At 40.4% G+C, this 14,640-nt stretch overlaps 1 protein-coding gene and 1 pseudogene across 4 annotated transcripts in view; both read right to left on the bottom strand.

Annotated features, from left to right (window-relative positions):
- PTPRM (protein tyrosine phosphatase receptor type M) overlaps nucleotides 1-14,640 on the bottom strand; it is a 732,676-nt gene that overhangs the window by 716,084 nt on the left and 1,952 nt on the right. The window lies entirely within an intron of this gene.
- On the bottom strand, nucleotides 9,470-9,877 carry LOC106733341 (60S ribosomal protein L32 pseudogene; annotated as a pseudogene).

Here is a 14,640-nt window from a genome sequence, read left to right as displayed (position 1 = left end):
CAGCAGTAATGCTTAATCTGCAATGCTGAGACCACATGTCAAAGTCCCAGGTTCATTCACATCCTGAGTTCTTCCTGCACATGCTGGGTGCCTGTGGTCCCTGACTCTCTTCCTCTCATAAAAGAAAAAAAACAACTTTCAGAAGTTATCAAATTTCGCATCTTTGGAAATAAATGTGTTACCTGACAGCATCAGGGTATAGATGGGAGACAAACACATCTAATACATTTTTGTATTCTACAAATTCTTAGCAAAAATAAAAATAGTTTCAGGACTTTTTATCCATTCCTCGACAATTTCCATCCAGCACAATTCCCAAGTCTCTATGAAACATATTTATCCATCTTTAAATTACTTTGTCACTAATATACTTCAAAATAAAAGGGTCTGGAATTATTCTATCATGACAATATATATGGAAGTTCTACAGTTAAAAATCTCAGAAACAGCACCAATGAATTAATTTAGATAGGGTCACTCACATATGAGTAAGTTTAAATAATTCACTTTATCTAACCCTCTATCATCTAGAAAGCCTACCCCAATATTAATCCTACTTTCAAGCAAAAGATTTCATAAACACAACCTTCAAAGAATTAATAATATCCATACAAAGTTACATGGATTTATGCAACACAATTTTATGTGTATTATTTCATTTGATACTCTATTGAAATAGGTGTTTGTTAATATAAAAAATAACTATCAATAACAGAAATGAACTATTTTTACTGTCTCTATTCAAGAAGAAAAAGTGAATTATAATACTCAGGGATCTTCTTTTTGCAATGTTTCTAAAACCTTCCTTCTTTATTTCCTCTGAGTATTTAAGTGTAAATCATCCAGACAGGCATATCACTTAGAATTGCCTTGGTCACTGGTTCAAAAAGTGTCTTCCAGGTACACCTGAAATCCTGAGACCTTTTCAGAGAGGCCACAAGGTCAAATTGCTTTCAAGATAATAATAATAATAATAATAATAATAAAAAGAAGAAGAAGAAGACGACGACGACGACGACGACGACATTATTTTACCTTATTCCCATTTAACTCTCAGTTGCTCACAGCTGTATACCATTGCTCCAATGGCTGGTTGAATAGACATTTTTGTACTCCTGTGTTTGAAAAATTTTTATAATGCTAAAAACTATTTTTTCCTGAGAGGGATTTTTGCTATAGGGAATGTGTGCTTGCTGCAGAGACAGAGACAGAAAATGAGAAATCACCTCTCATGAATATGGCCATGCCACAATCCCTTCTCCTCAATTATCCTCTTGGGATTTTGGGCACAGGCACCTGGTATGAGTTTCAAGCTTCTGAGTCCAAGATCCATGCCATAGTCACCTATGTGGGAGTCCAGCACCTTACCCACGATGCCACCTGCTAGCCCCAATAATTAAAAATTTTTAAAAACATATTTCTTCTATGAGAAAGAGAGAGACAGACAGGTTCTACAAAGAGGGTCTTCATACCAAGAGCAACCATCTGCCTCAGTCAGCCCAGATCACAGCACATAGACACGGCCAGTGTGTACAGGGAGGCCCCAGGACACATACCAAGGACCTCCCATGTCTGTCTAGTTGTGTTACTACTGTGCCACTAGCTGGTCCCTCTCTGTGTTAATTTCAAATCTGGAAGATATTGACAGATAATACCCATATGAACAAATGGCCTTTAGATGTTTCAAAGAATTTTGTGTGTAAAGGAGGCCTCAAACAAAAGAGTTTGAGAACCATTTAAAGTGACTCCAAAGGTTGAGTGACACAACATAAAGTTTATTTCCTAGGCAGGCACAAGCTTATTGCAGTCACCTGAGAGTGTGTGTGTGTGTGTGTGTGTGTGTGTGTGTGTGTATGTATGTGTGAGTGTGTGTGTATGTGTGTGGAGGGCAGTCACTTCTACATCTTCATCTCTCAGGTACTCTGAAAATACAGTGGAAGCCAAAGTATTGTTCCTATTTTCTCAATGAACAATCAACACAGAGGAATTCTGTCACCACTTCTTTGCCCACACACTAAGCAATCAGGTGTGCAGCAGATACCAGCTGTGTGTTCCCTAATTCAGTTCAATTCTGATATTGTTTATCTGAAGACAGTATGAGATGACATAGGTTGCTGGCTCAGAAGATTGTCCCTGACTTCTGACACTAGTCACAAATCTGTGCCCCAACAAGTTGGGGTTCCCATGTATTCATCTTTGGGTTCTATTAATGTGGTAGAATGGGTGCCGGAACTTAGCACCTATGTACATTTACCAGCTTATTATAAAGAATATTTCGAAGGATACAGATGAAGAAAAGCATAGAACGAGGTACACTGGAAGGGCTGCAGAGCTTCCAGGCCCTTCCTAGATGTATCACCTCCAGGATTCTCCTTAGGAACTGGTTACCTGGAGACTCTCCAAACCACATCCTGTGGGTTTCTATGGAGTCATTTCATGTACATGATGAGATTACATCATTCATCACTGGTGATCAACTTAACCTTCAGCTCTTCTCTCCTGCTAAGGTACTGGGACAGGGGGTCCTGAAGTCCCTGTACTCTTAATTCTGCATTGGTCTTTCTGGTAACAAGCCCTCAGCCTGAGGCTACCTAGGGACTTCCAGTCATCAGTCAACAACTGACAAAGAGACTTCATTTTGGAGAAGTCAAGGATTTTAGAAGTTGCATGCCAGGAAACATAAACAGAAGACCAAATGCATTTTTCATCATATCACAGGTACCTAGGGTAAATGCATCTCAATGTTTCCACAATCATCAAGGCAAGAAAAAAAAATTTAAAAAGAGAGAGCATGGTGACTCTTTTTTTTTTTCTTTTCGTTTTGTGGAGAGGTTTTTTGTTTTGTTTTGTTTTTTGCTATAGGGTGCGTGCACTTGCCAGACAGAGAGAGACAGAGAGACAGAAAGCGAGAAATCACCCCCCAGGGGGGATGACCATGCCGCAATCCCTTTTCCTCCATTTTCCTCTCAGGATCTTGGGCACGCACGCACACACGCCTGGCGTGAGTTTAAGCCACCAGGTCCAGGACTCGAACTGCAGTCGACTACGTGGGAGTCCAGCAACATAGCCATTACGCTAACTGCTGGTCCCAGCATGGTGACTCTTATACTCATTCCAGAAGCTTCTACCCTAAAGTAGCACATGTCATTTCTATTTGTGTCTCATCAGTATGGCCATGTCTAAAATATATGTGTGTGTGTGTGTGTGTATAAAACACCCTTTATTTTAAATGGTGAAAGCTGGATGTAGTTATTCAAGAACACTATTAACAACCATGAGGGCTATCACTTACAGCAGCTAATCTGTTATCTGCATCTTTTCTGGAAATCATTCATACTGATGATTTTTCATGGAGCCCCACAGAACATATTGTGAAACCTGTGGCAAGATACTATTTAAATATGACATATACAAGCTCACATGCTGAAACTATTTTTTTCAAAAATGACTAATATCAAGTATAAACAAAATATATTATGATGAATGCTTGCCAAATGAGTATATAAGGTGATTGTGTAAAATGGGCACTCTAAAAACTTCTCGTTGACCAAGACCTAAAACCAATGATTTACAATAATTTGTGCCATGAACAAATGTCCAACACCTTTTTATAAGCATGAGACTCAGATCAATTAGAATAAATTAACATTCCTGTTTGAACTGACTCATCCAGCCCAACTAACAAATTCACATGTCAATGGTGGGTTGACCCAGTGACCTATCTGCTGAAAAATACAAACTGTATCATTTTGTTTTCCAAATAACAAGCATTGATTGCAGTGTTAGAAAGGTCACCTGTCATCAGCTTAGTCGTTGACCTACTGCAAATTGCAGCCTGTCACTCCACAGTGAACCTGGACCATCCATAGGAACTAAGGGATGTTTTGTTTATAGAGTACAATGAGAGAGATGACACCACCTTCACAAGGATAGGTTTAACAGGATCAGTCTTAAATTCAACAGCGATGGAAAGAGGATGCATCATGTAAAGGAATGGATATAGGAGAGACTTCATAATTCCCCAAGATGACTACACAAAGTCATTTATTCACATTTACTTTAAAAAGCAATACATCGGGCCAGCTCAGTGGTAATGCATACTCAAGCTGGATCCATATGGAAGATCACAGGTTTGGTTTCCCAATCAATTTTTATATGCCTGGCACATGTGCCCATGATATTGGCTGCCTGGACAGAAATTTCCCACAGGGGAAATTGTGGCATGAGACCTGTTGAAGGTGCTGGTCTTTCTGTCTCTCTTACGAAAGTATTACACGGAAAAAAAAATACAATTAAGAAACAACCCTATGGGGACAAGTGGCAGTAAAATGTGATGCTTTCTGAGGCTGACCCAAATGGAAAAGTTCTGAGTTCACATCCAGAGACCTGCCTGAGTAAGCTGGGCACACAAGTAAGTACCTGTGATCTGTGGTTAGTTGATGCTTGGTATGAATCACAGCACCATGAGTTGTCGTTCTGTCTGTTTCATTCTCTGTCCCTCTCTCTCACACTCTGTCTCTGTCACTCATGGAAGAAGTAAATTTAAAAAAAAAAAAACACTACATTAAAAAGAAACAATGCTGAATTAGAGAATCTAAAACATACAAACAAGGACTGGTCATTTGGAAAACAACTTATCAGTGACGTCCTCTACGAAACTGACAATATAGAACCAGATGGCACCATGGAGGCTAAGGTGGCTGGACTCCACAGGGCCAATTGTGCAGTTCGAGTTCTAGACCCAGTGGCTTGAGAAAAACAACAATAACAACAACAACAACAACAAAAACACTGAGCACATGTGAGTGCATGCCCAAAATCATGAGAAGGGATTACAGTGTAGCCATCTTCCACACCATAGGGGATGCTTTTTCACTTTCCTTCCCCTCTCCCCGTTGCCATCTTTGTCTCTCTCCAGTGAACACACACACTTTATAGTAAACTATTATAAAAAGGAAAAAAAAAGTGACACTGTATTAATAGGCTACCCCACATATCTGATTCAGACACTTACTACTGCTGCATAATCAGTTGTTTCAATTTGTCCACCCACTAGATAGAGACATTATGATTGTCCAGCAGATAATTAATTAAATAGCTATATTTATTTCTCTTTCAACCACTTAAGCTTTTAAATATTGCTTCAAGATACAATTTATCACAGTCTCCTAGAATAAAATATCAGTTAACTATGCATTAAAGGCCACTTATTTAAAATAATGATCTGCACAATCAGTTAGTGGAGTTTGCCAAGAAATTCTGTATAAATTTTTTCTGTTTCAGTTCTTTATTATGGACAAGGTACAAATGAATGCAAGTGAGTATCTCCAAAAATACCATTTAATAATTCCTTATGCATCTTCTTGCAAAGTTTCAGTTAACCACCAAAATATCTACCAATAGGAAACAGACTTTCATCCTTGAAACACCCACTGAGGCATAAAACCACAGTGCAAAGCATTTGTCCTATTTTAGAAGGTCCTAAAATTATATCACTTAAGTTAGTTGCTCCAAATCGGTGTTATGTAAGCCCATCAGTTCCACTAAACCTCTCACATAATGACCAAGGATCATCACAGTATGCTCAGGAAGGGAAGATGGGACTCAACCTGGTTTTTAAAAGACATACCTTTTCAATGTAATTTGACAGGATAGCATTTTACCTCAAATGCATTAGTAGATAAAAATAATGATGACATGGCATTAAGTCAATGTATCAAAACCATGCATCCTTTGATTTCACATGTTTATGCTGTAAATTTTTCTTGGCTTCAAAAGAATAGAAAAGTTGAAAGAGGGACCAGCAGATAGTGTAATGGCTGCATTGCTGGACTCCCATGTAGTCGACCGTGGTTCGAGTACCAGACCTGGTGGCTTAAACTCACAGTGGGCATGTGTGCATGTGTGCTCAAGATCCCAAGAGGAAAATGGAGGAGAAGGGATTGTGACATGGCCATTCCCCCTGGGGGGTGATTTCCCACTTTCTGTCTCTCTGTCTCTGTCTTTCTGGCAAGCGCATGTGCCCTATAGCAAAAAAACCTCTCCAAAAAAAAAAAAAGAGTACTATAATACTTACCTGTAGGGTTTTCCAAAAGTTCAGATGATGCACATTACAAAAAAATCTCTGTATGGATTTCAAAAGTATTTGCACCAAAATAAACTTGCACTTTAATTCCATTTTTCTTCCAACTTTTGAAGCCCCCTCATATACACTTTATCTAGACTTAACAATTGTCAACATCCTGCAATATCTGGCATGCCTGCTTCTATAAACACACACATGCTCATGTGAGCTATTTTTCTGCACACCTATCCTAGCATTTACTCCTTAATACTTCAGCATGAGTCTCCCAAGAAAAGGGCATCATTCTGCCATGCAGAAGGACATCATTCTATTATGTTTTTATGCTTCTTGGTATTTACTTATTAACCAAATCTCCTTGTTACGTCATTTCCTGATTAATACCCTTATCAGAAACTTTGAATTTTCTTCTCCAACATACTCAAATATTGTTTTCACCTCTCTTTCCCAGACAACCCTCAAGTCACTCTCTTGCTTCACATTCTTGACTCACTCTTTGAGAGAGTGTTTCCTCCAGCATCTCGTCTTTCTCTCTTCCTATTCTATGTTGTTAGTGTTCCCAAATTATCTGTGGCTTCATGGCCAGCCCTGTGCATACCTATCCTCTTCCCCTGCCCTCACTGCCTCAGGACAGAATATTCTCCCATCTGCATTTCACACCTGCTGGAGCCTCACTCCTCAAGTACACCTGCTCCTCCCTCGGATGCCTTCTTCTCCTGGATGCCCTCTGCTCACCCTCACTGTCTGGGTAGCAGGTTTGTCAAGCTTAGAATGACCCAAATCTAGCTGCCACCAGAGCACTCACCCAGCACACACAGGGCTTCTTCAGTGGCCTGCAAGACTGGGCACTTCTTTATCACCCTGTCCCTTGTGCCTGGAGAACACCTTCTACATGGCAGGTGTTCAAAAAGCAGGAAGGAATTACCATTTTCCCCTGGTCTTAAGGTGAAAAAAATTCTTAGCCTAACAATTTCTTACTTAAGTATATTCAGCTCTTTGATTTATTGGACCAGGGAACAGCATGAAAGCACTTAAGGAGGGTCATGTGGTGATTTAGTCTGACACAGGCAGAATGTGAATGGGTTGAACCAGAGCCCTCAGGCCACACAGATTCCCAAGGCCATCCTCATCCTGGCTGTCTGGATAAAGGATGCTCCAATGGCACCTGCCAGGAGGCTGTGCCAGGGACTACAGCAAAGGCCCCACCCTCATAGATGGGACTAATGCCCAGTTGCCTTAGACTCTGAGGCAAGCCCTCAGCTTTCTGGTCTTCCTGGTCAATTGTCTTCAAATTACCTCCATCCCCACCTGCCAGCCACATCTGGAGTCTGACTGGGAATCCACACTTAGCTGACTAAGGGACTATTCCAGCTCTTCATTCTTATTGCCAATGTGAATTCTTCCATTTAAATAACTTGTTCAAACCCAGAGTTAGTGCCTTGCACAGTGGAACCTACCATACTGGACACATGACATTTGAGAGCTGATCAAATCCTCAGCATGTTGTTCTCAAGCTGGGTATGAAGTACCCACTTTGCAAAGAAAAAAATTTAAGATATAAATTCACTCCACATCACCCTAGAAAAATTACTTAATAATAATAAAAGGAATCATTTCTTGAACACTGTGTTGGACCAAGGACAAGGCATAGTGCCTGATATGGATTATTGGGTATACTTAGTCAATAACCCTGCAAGGCAGGCTTACATCCATCCTCCAGGGCCAGATGGTGGCACAGTGGTAATGTAACTGGACCCACATGGAAAAGGTTATGGGTTCATGTGCCCAGACCTCCCTGAGCATGCTGGACACCTATCTTTGGTGCCTGATTCTGGATGGCAGAGACTAGGGGTAGGTCACAGTATGAGGGGTGCCTGTTTTTCTCTCTGTATGTTTCTTTCTCTCATAGAAGGAATAAGTAAGTAAATTAAAAAAAATCTTCCTGTAGTTTTCTGAGTCCCTGGTGATCTGACCATCTACCCCTACCTCATCACATCATAAAAGCTCACACTTGCCTTAGGGCTTTGCTCCCACCTTTTCCTCACCTGGATCACTGGAGCTCCATGGTCTCAGAGCCCTGGCTTGATTCAGGTCTTTGCTCAGAGTTGACTTTGGGCTAGGTGGTGGTGCTGTGATAACACAACTGGGCCCACACTGGGATGGTCCTAGAACTGTATCCTGGGACCTCTCAGTATGCTGAGCTCATGTGTGCCTGTGATCCTGTCTGGCTGGGACTATGGTGGATCATCATGTCATGAACCTATGAGAGTGCCCTTTTTTGGCCATTCTCTCTGTCATGGAATAAATAACTTTCAATAAAAAAAAAATAGAATGTATAAATAATAACGACCAAAAGCCTCATCAGAAAAGTTGTGTCAGCTTCTCCCACGATGCTCCAAGCCCTTCTCTGATTCAGTTTATCGTCACAGCTCTACAGTTCATCCTCTGTTCATTAGCTGACCACCTGCCCCTTAATGAGATATAGTCATCCACAGGATAGAGATTCTATTGTTACTGCTCCAGCACATACAGTCAGACTCATGGTAATTGTTCCATAAATGGGTATGAGGGGATTTTGAACAATTCATAGAAAAATAGAATTAAAATATGAGTATAAGGGATCAGCAGATGGTTTAATGGTCATGTTGCTGGACTCCCACATAGTCAACTGCAGTTCAAGTCCTGGGCCGGGTGGCTTAAAATTCACACTGGACGTGTGTGCATGCATGCCTGAGATCCCAAGAGAAGAATGGAGGAGAAGGGATTGAGGAGTGACCATCCCTCCCAGGGGATTATTTCTTGCTGTATGTCTCTCTGTCTCTCTGGCAAGCACATGCACCCCATAGCAAATATCTCTCTCTCTCAAAAAAGAGTATGAGTTTATTTTAATGCAAAGAGATTTCAAAATCCATGAATAGTTTTTTCATAATATGTAATTTCTATGAATATTTTGAAAACTTCCTCCCCCATATTACTAACTAGTATTTTATGGATGAAGAGACTATAAAACTAAGAACTTAAGAGTCTGTCCAAGGTCAGTATATTTAAAGTACGAGAGTCAGAAGCTGATGGGACAGGCCATGCAGACTCCACAGTGAAAAGCCTGTAAGTTCACTTTGAGAAGATTCAAACAGATGCCATCTGGGATTAAAGAATGTCCCCTTCACTAGATGTAGTATTACTTAAGGACACTCAGAAGAGCACAAATGGAGGCTGGTTTTCTTACCTATAAGCCTGGATCAAGTTTTACTTCTCTTAACTTGAGTCTCCTACAGTGTCAAATGTTGACAATATCATCCAATCTCTCAGTGTTGTCATTTTTTGTTTCTGTTTTGGGGGGGAAGGGCTTGTGGTTTTATTTGGAAACAAAACGTGCACACGAGCTGTCTACTCGTTTTCTTCACTGCGCAGCCTGGCATTGGGATTGGTGACTCTGGTGGCCAGCTGGGCTGCTCTTTCCATGATGGCCTTGCGGTTCTTGGACAAGATGTTGTGGGCAATCTCAGCACAGTAAGACTTATTGCATATCAACAGCACTTCCAGCTCCTTGCTGTTGTGGACCAGGAACTTCCAGAAGCCATTGGGCAGCATGTGCTTTGTTTTCTTGTTGCTCCTGTAACTGATGTTGGGTATCAAGATCTGGCCCTTGAATCTCCTCCACACCCTGTTGTCAGTACCTCTGGGTTTCCTCCAGTTGCACTTAATTTTGGCATATTCGGTCTGACTGGTGCCAGATGAACTCTTGGTCCTCTTTTTGATGATCTTGGGTTTCACAAGGGGTCTGAGGGCAGCCATGAGGCGGGGTAGGAGATGGCCACCACCTTCACAGGCAGCACCGAGGAAGAGAGTTCCCAGGGTTGTCTTGAGAATCAAATGATATAGCACAAAGAAGAGTATTCTGTCACTGGCTAGGTATCATTTAAGTGTATGAGATATTTTATTTTATAAGGGAGACCTATTAAAAGGAACTATGCTGCCACTTAACTGTGATTTAGACATTTTGTTCTTTTTATTTAAGTTTATTTATTTCTTTTGTGATTAAGAGAGAGAAAAACAGAGAGACAAAGGGAAAGGACCCTGTCCCCCACAAATGGGGTTTGATACCATGATCTACCTCCAGCATCAGCCAGCATCTGTTTGCTCAGCATACTCAGGGAAGTCTTAGAACTATGAGCTCGGAACCTTCCCATGTATGGCAGCCTAGCAGAAGGTCACATTTCACCACTGTATCACCTTCTTGCCCCTTGTGTTTTTTCATTTTTTTTTTAAGGGATGAAACATTTGGGAAAGCTAAATTCGATGTTTTAGTATATGGAGTCTAATGAACTAAATCTGGGGTTCTTTTAAAATATTTACCACCAGAAAGTCATTGATAAACAAGGGAAAATACGGTCTCACAGCATATAATCTTTTGTCTGTCTATGAATGGATTTATCAGATTGAGAATGAAATGTACATGGTGAAAGGAATCCTTATTTGTTTTAGTCAGTGAAGAATCCTAAGCATCTACAACAATGCCTATCACATAGAAGGTGTTTAATAAATATTTGCTGAATGTTGACTGATTGAAATAATGAATAAGATAATTAGACAACTGTCTGGATATTCTGTGCCAAAAATATTTCTCACTGGAGACACACTGAAATATAAGAGAGAGAAAAATCTTTCTAAGCCCTAAGTCTCTATCTCTTCTTTTCTTGCCAAACTCTAAGTAATCCCTGATGTCTGGATAAAAAACAAGGCTTTCTCTAGCAAGAGGAATATGCCTAATCAAGAGAAAACTGAAGTTACCTTGTCTGTCAATCCATCATCTTTCCAAAATGTGGAATGAACTCTATACAAATACATGCAGTCATTTCTCCATTTTCTAGGTCATCAAGCTACGAGTGCACACAGCTGTTCTACCCAGGCACTTTCGTCTCTCTGCCTTTCATATTTGCATCCACAGACAGGATTCCTTCTTAGGTCACAGCATTCTCTGTGAAGATTAGCAGATCGCCATCCCAATTCCCAGCATGTAAAACTGAGACATGGAAAGCCAAATGAGCTTTGTTTACCTGTATGTTTTACTACATGGAAAAGTACTGCCAGAACTATTTCCACGACACAAGGATTTAAACTCACTTAGAGCCTTTTGAACATGTATGGTAACTTAAAAAGACAACCTGGGGCATATAAAGAAACCTAGAAAAGTTCGTGGAAAATGGAACAGGAAGTACTAGTTTATTATTTGAGTACAAAAATCTTTTTTGAAATCCATGCAAGTTATTTATTTATTATTTTTTTTACAAAACATGCATTTTCCATGAACTTAAGGAAGACATTTCATAGATCAATGTTAATTCAATAAATATCAAATAGCTATCTATATAATCCTATGAGTATTAAATGGCTCCACCCAGGGAAGATGGCCATTCCTCAATCCCTTCTCCTCCATTCTCCTCTCAGGATTTTGGGCAGAAAAAATACATGCGCCTGGTATGAGTGTCAAGCCACTGGGTCCAGGACCCACACCGCCATTCACCACAAGGGAGTCCAGTGCCTTAACAACTTAATATTGACATTTTTAATACCATGTTCAATTTGTTATTTATTTATTTATTTTTTAGAGGTTTCTGCTATAGGGCGCGTGCTCTTGCCAGACAGACAGAGACAGAAAGTGAGAAATCACCCCCTAGGGGAGATGGTCACGCCGCAATCCCTTCTCCTCCATTCTCCTCTTGGGATCTTGGGCACGCACGCACATGCGCCCGGCGTGAGTTTTTAAGCCACCCTGTCCGGGACGCGAACTGCGGTCAACTACGTGGGAGTCCAGCGACATAGCCATTACGTTAACTGCTGGTCCCAAATTTGTTATTTTTTATAAAGAGGGTCTTTTTTATACAAGATGGAATTTATTAAATATCAATTTTGTAGAGCTAGAGTACTGAAATACAAATACTACACAGTAACAGAATTTAAAACCATCAACCACTGTCAAACCAGCTAGGAATTTTACATCATGAAACACTTTTTAGTCAATACTTCTTTTTTTTGGAGAGGTTTTCGCTATAGGGCACATGCACTCACCAGACAGACAGAGAGACATAGAGACAGAAAGCGAGAAATCATCCCCCAGGGGGGATGGTCACGCCACAATCCCTTCTCCTCCATTCTCCTCTCAGGATCTTGGGCACACACGCACATGTGCCCGACGTGAGTTTTAAGCCACCGGGTCCGGGACGCGAACCACGGTCGACTACATGGGAGTCCAGCGACATAGCCATTACACTAACTGCTGGTTCCCTAGTCAATACTTCTTAATCTGTGCAATAATTACACAAGATGCTGCAGGACGTAAAGTGACAGAATACAACAATGTTAACGAAGCAAACTGGGTTATCTGTATTCCTAATCAAGGTTCTTGTGCTCAAAGCAGTAATCCTTATGATAAAACTTTTAGAAATTTCTTTACCATGAGCAGAGAAGATCAAATGTGGAGAAATGAACTGCACATCTACCAATAAATAAAAAAATAAACCATTTTTGGCATACTTTACCATCAAGAAAGTCATTATGGTTCAGAGCTAGCTGCAAAAGCATAAACTACTGAGGCCATGGCAGTGGTAAAACATGAGGCTGACACACAGGGAAGGTTTTGCGTTCACATCCCTCCCTGTGTACACCAGCCACATGTGTGCCCACGGTCCCCAACTGCCTAAAGCTGTGGTGGACGATGGCAACAAGACCCCACTGGGGGAACTATTTTTTTTCCCTCTCTTGCTCACAGAAGAAATAAATACATGAACTGTGTTTTTTTTTTTTTAAATAATTTAATCTATCATAAAAGTTTACTTTAAATAGCATTTGGCATTTGTTTGCCCTAATTATGTATTTCCAGAGCTAACGTCACAGCCTCAGAGTACTTATCACGTCAGCTGGTATGAAGCTCTAGAACGCATTTAAATTTTAAAAATATGGTTAAAAATAACCTCACACATGAAGACACAGAGAAACAAATTCTACGTACTAAAGCAGTGCTTTAAAAAAAAGACATGGAGAAGTAAAAAAGTAAGAGTAAAAATTTTAGACTCATACTGTGATAATTTTTAAATTTACCTAAATAAATTATTTGCTCATTGGAATCTCTGTAGTATAACAAAAATTTTGAGGTTACCCAATTAAAAAACAACAACAACAATGAAAAAAAAAAAACAATGCTTATTTATTTATTTTTTTTTAACCCACCATAGGGCACATGCTCTTGCTGGAAAGAGACAGAGAAAGAAAAGTGATGAATTACCTGTCCCCCTTCCCAATGGAGGATGGCCATGCCACAATCCCTTCTCCTCCATTATCCTCTAGAGATTTGGGGGCATATACATGCATGTATGTACACACACCTGGTGTGATTTTTGAGCAACCAGATACAGGACTGAACCACAGTCAGCCATGTACAAGTCCAGTGCCTTAACCACCATGCCACCTGCTGACCCCAGAATGCTTTTTTTTTTTTAAGAGGATTTTGTTTGTTTGTCCATTTGTTTTGCTATAGGGCACTTGTGCTCACCAGAAAGACAGAGAGACTGAGAGATAGGAAGTAGAAAATCACCCCCTAGCAAAATGGCCATGTTACAATCCCTTATCCTCCATTCTCCTCTCAGGATCTTGTGCACGCACCCACACACACCTGGCATGAGTTTAAGCCACCAGGTCCAGGACTCGAATTGTGGTCAACTACGTGGGAGTCCAGCAACATAGCCATTATGCTAACTGCTGGTCCCTCCATAAGGCTTTTTCAACAGATGAATATTTATTTAAGGGAAAGAAAGACCAAGTCCTTTATCATGTTTTTTTCTTACTAATTTAAATAGCCCAAAGTCTGGTAAACATACAATCTGAAAGTAAAAGAAGTATAAAATAGTATTTATATATTACTACTAATAATAAAAATACAAAATACAATAACATATAAACCAAGTGCCTGTATCCCAGATGGCAGACTGCTTGGTTCAAGTCCCAAACTCAGCAGCTTGAGAAACACACTGGGCACATGTGTGTGCATGCCCAAAATCCTGAACAGAGGGAGAAAAGGAGGAGAGATTTTGGCATGACCATATCCCATGGAAAGCAGGGAGGGAGGTACCTTTTTACTTACCCTCTTTCTGGTAAGCACACAGGCCCTCTGGCAAAATTTTAAAAAGCCCCCCACCCCACCAAAAAAGGGAAAATGGAAGCAGAAACTGGAAGAAAATCAACTACAGTGTACCACTGATTTGAACATGGTCACATTTTTAAAAAAGCACAGAGTCATATGAAAGAATAGAAGACACAGAAAAGGAGAACTTGAGCTATGAGGAAACAACCATGATCTAGAAAGGTTTTGAAGTCCAGTGCCATAGAGCTAAAGAGCTCAGTATTCCCTTCCTTGAAGTTAGATGGAGTTAAATGTGGGAAGAAGAGGGCAGGAAGATGGTGGTATCATACCTGTGAAAGCTTAGGAAGAGCATTACACTACTCTTCATTCATTCATTCATATATATATATATATATATATAGAGAGAGAGAGAGAGAGAGAG

Source organism: Tupaia chinensis, unplaced genomic scaffold, assembly GCF_000334495.1.
Source record: "Tupaia chinensis unplaced genomic scaffold, TupChi_1.0 Scaffold143584_1, whole genome shotgun sequence".
NCBI lineage: Eukaryota > Metazoa > Chordata > Mammalia > Scandentia > Tupaiidae > Tupaia > Tupaia belangeri.
Note: the sequence above shows the minus strand (reverse complement) of the source record. Positions and strands in the feature narration are given on the sequence as shown.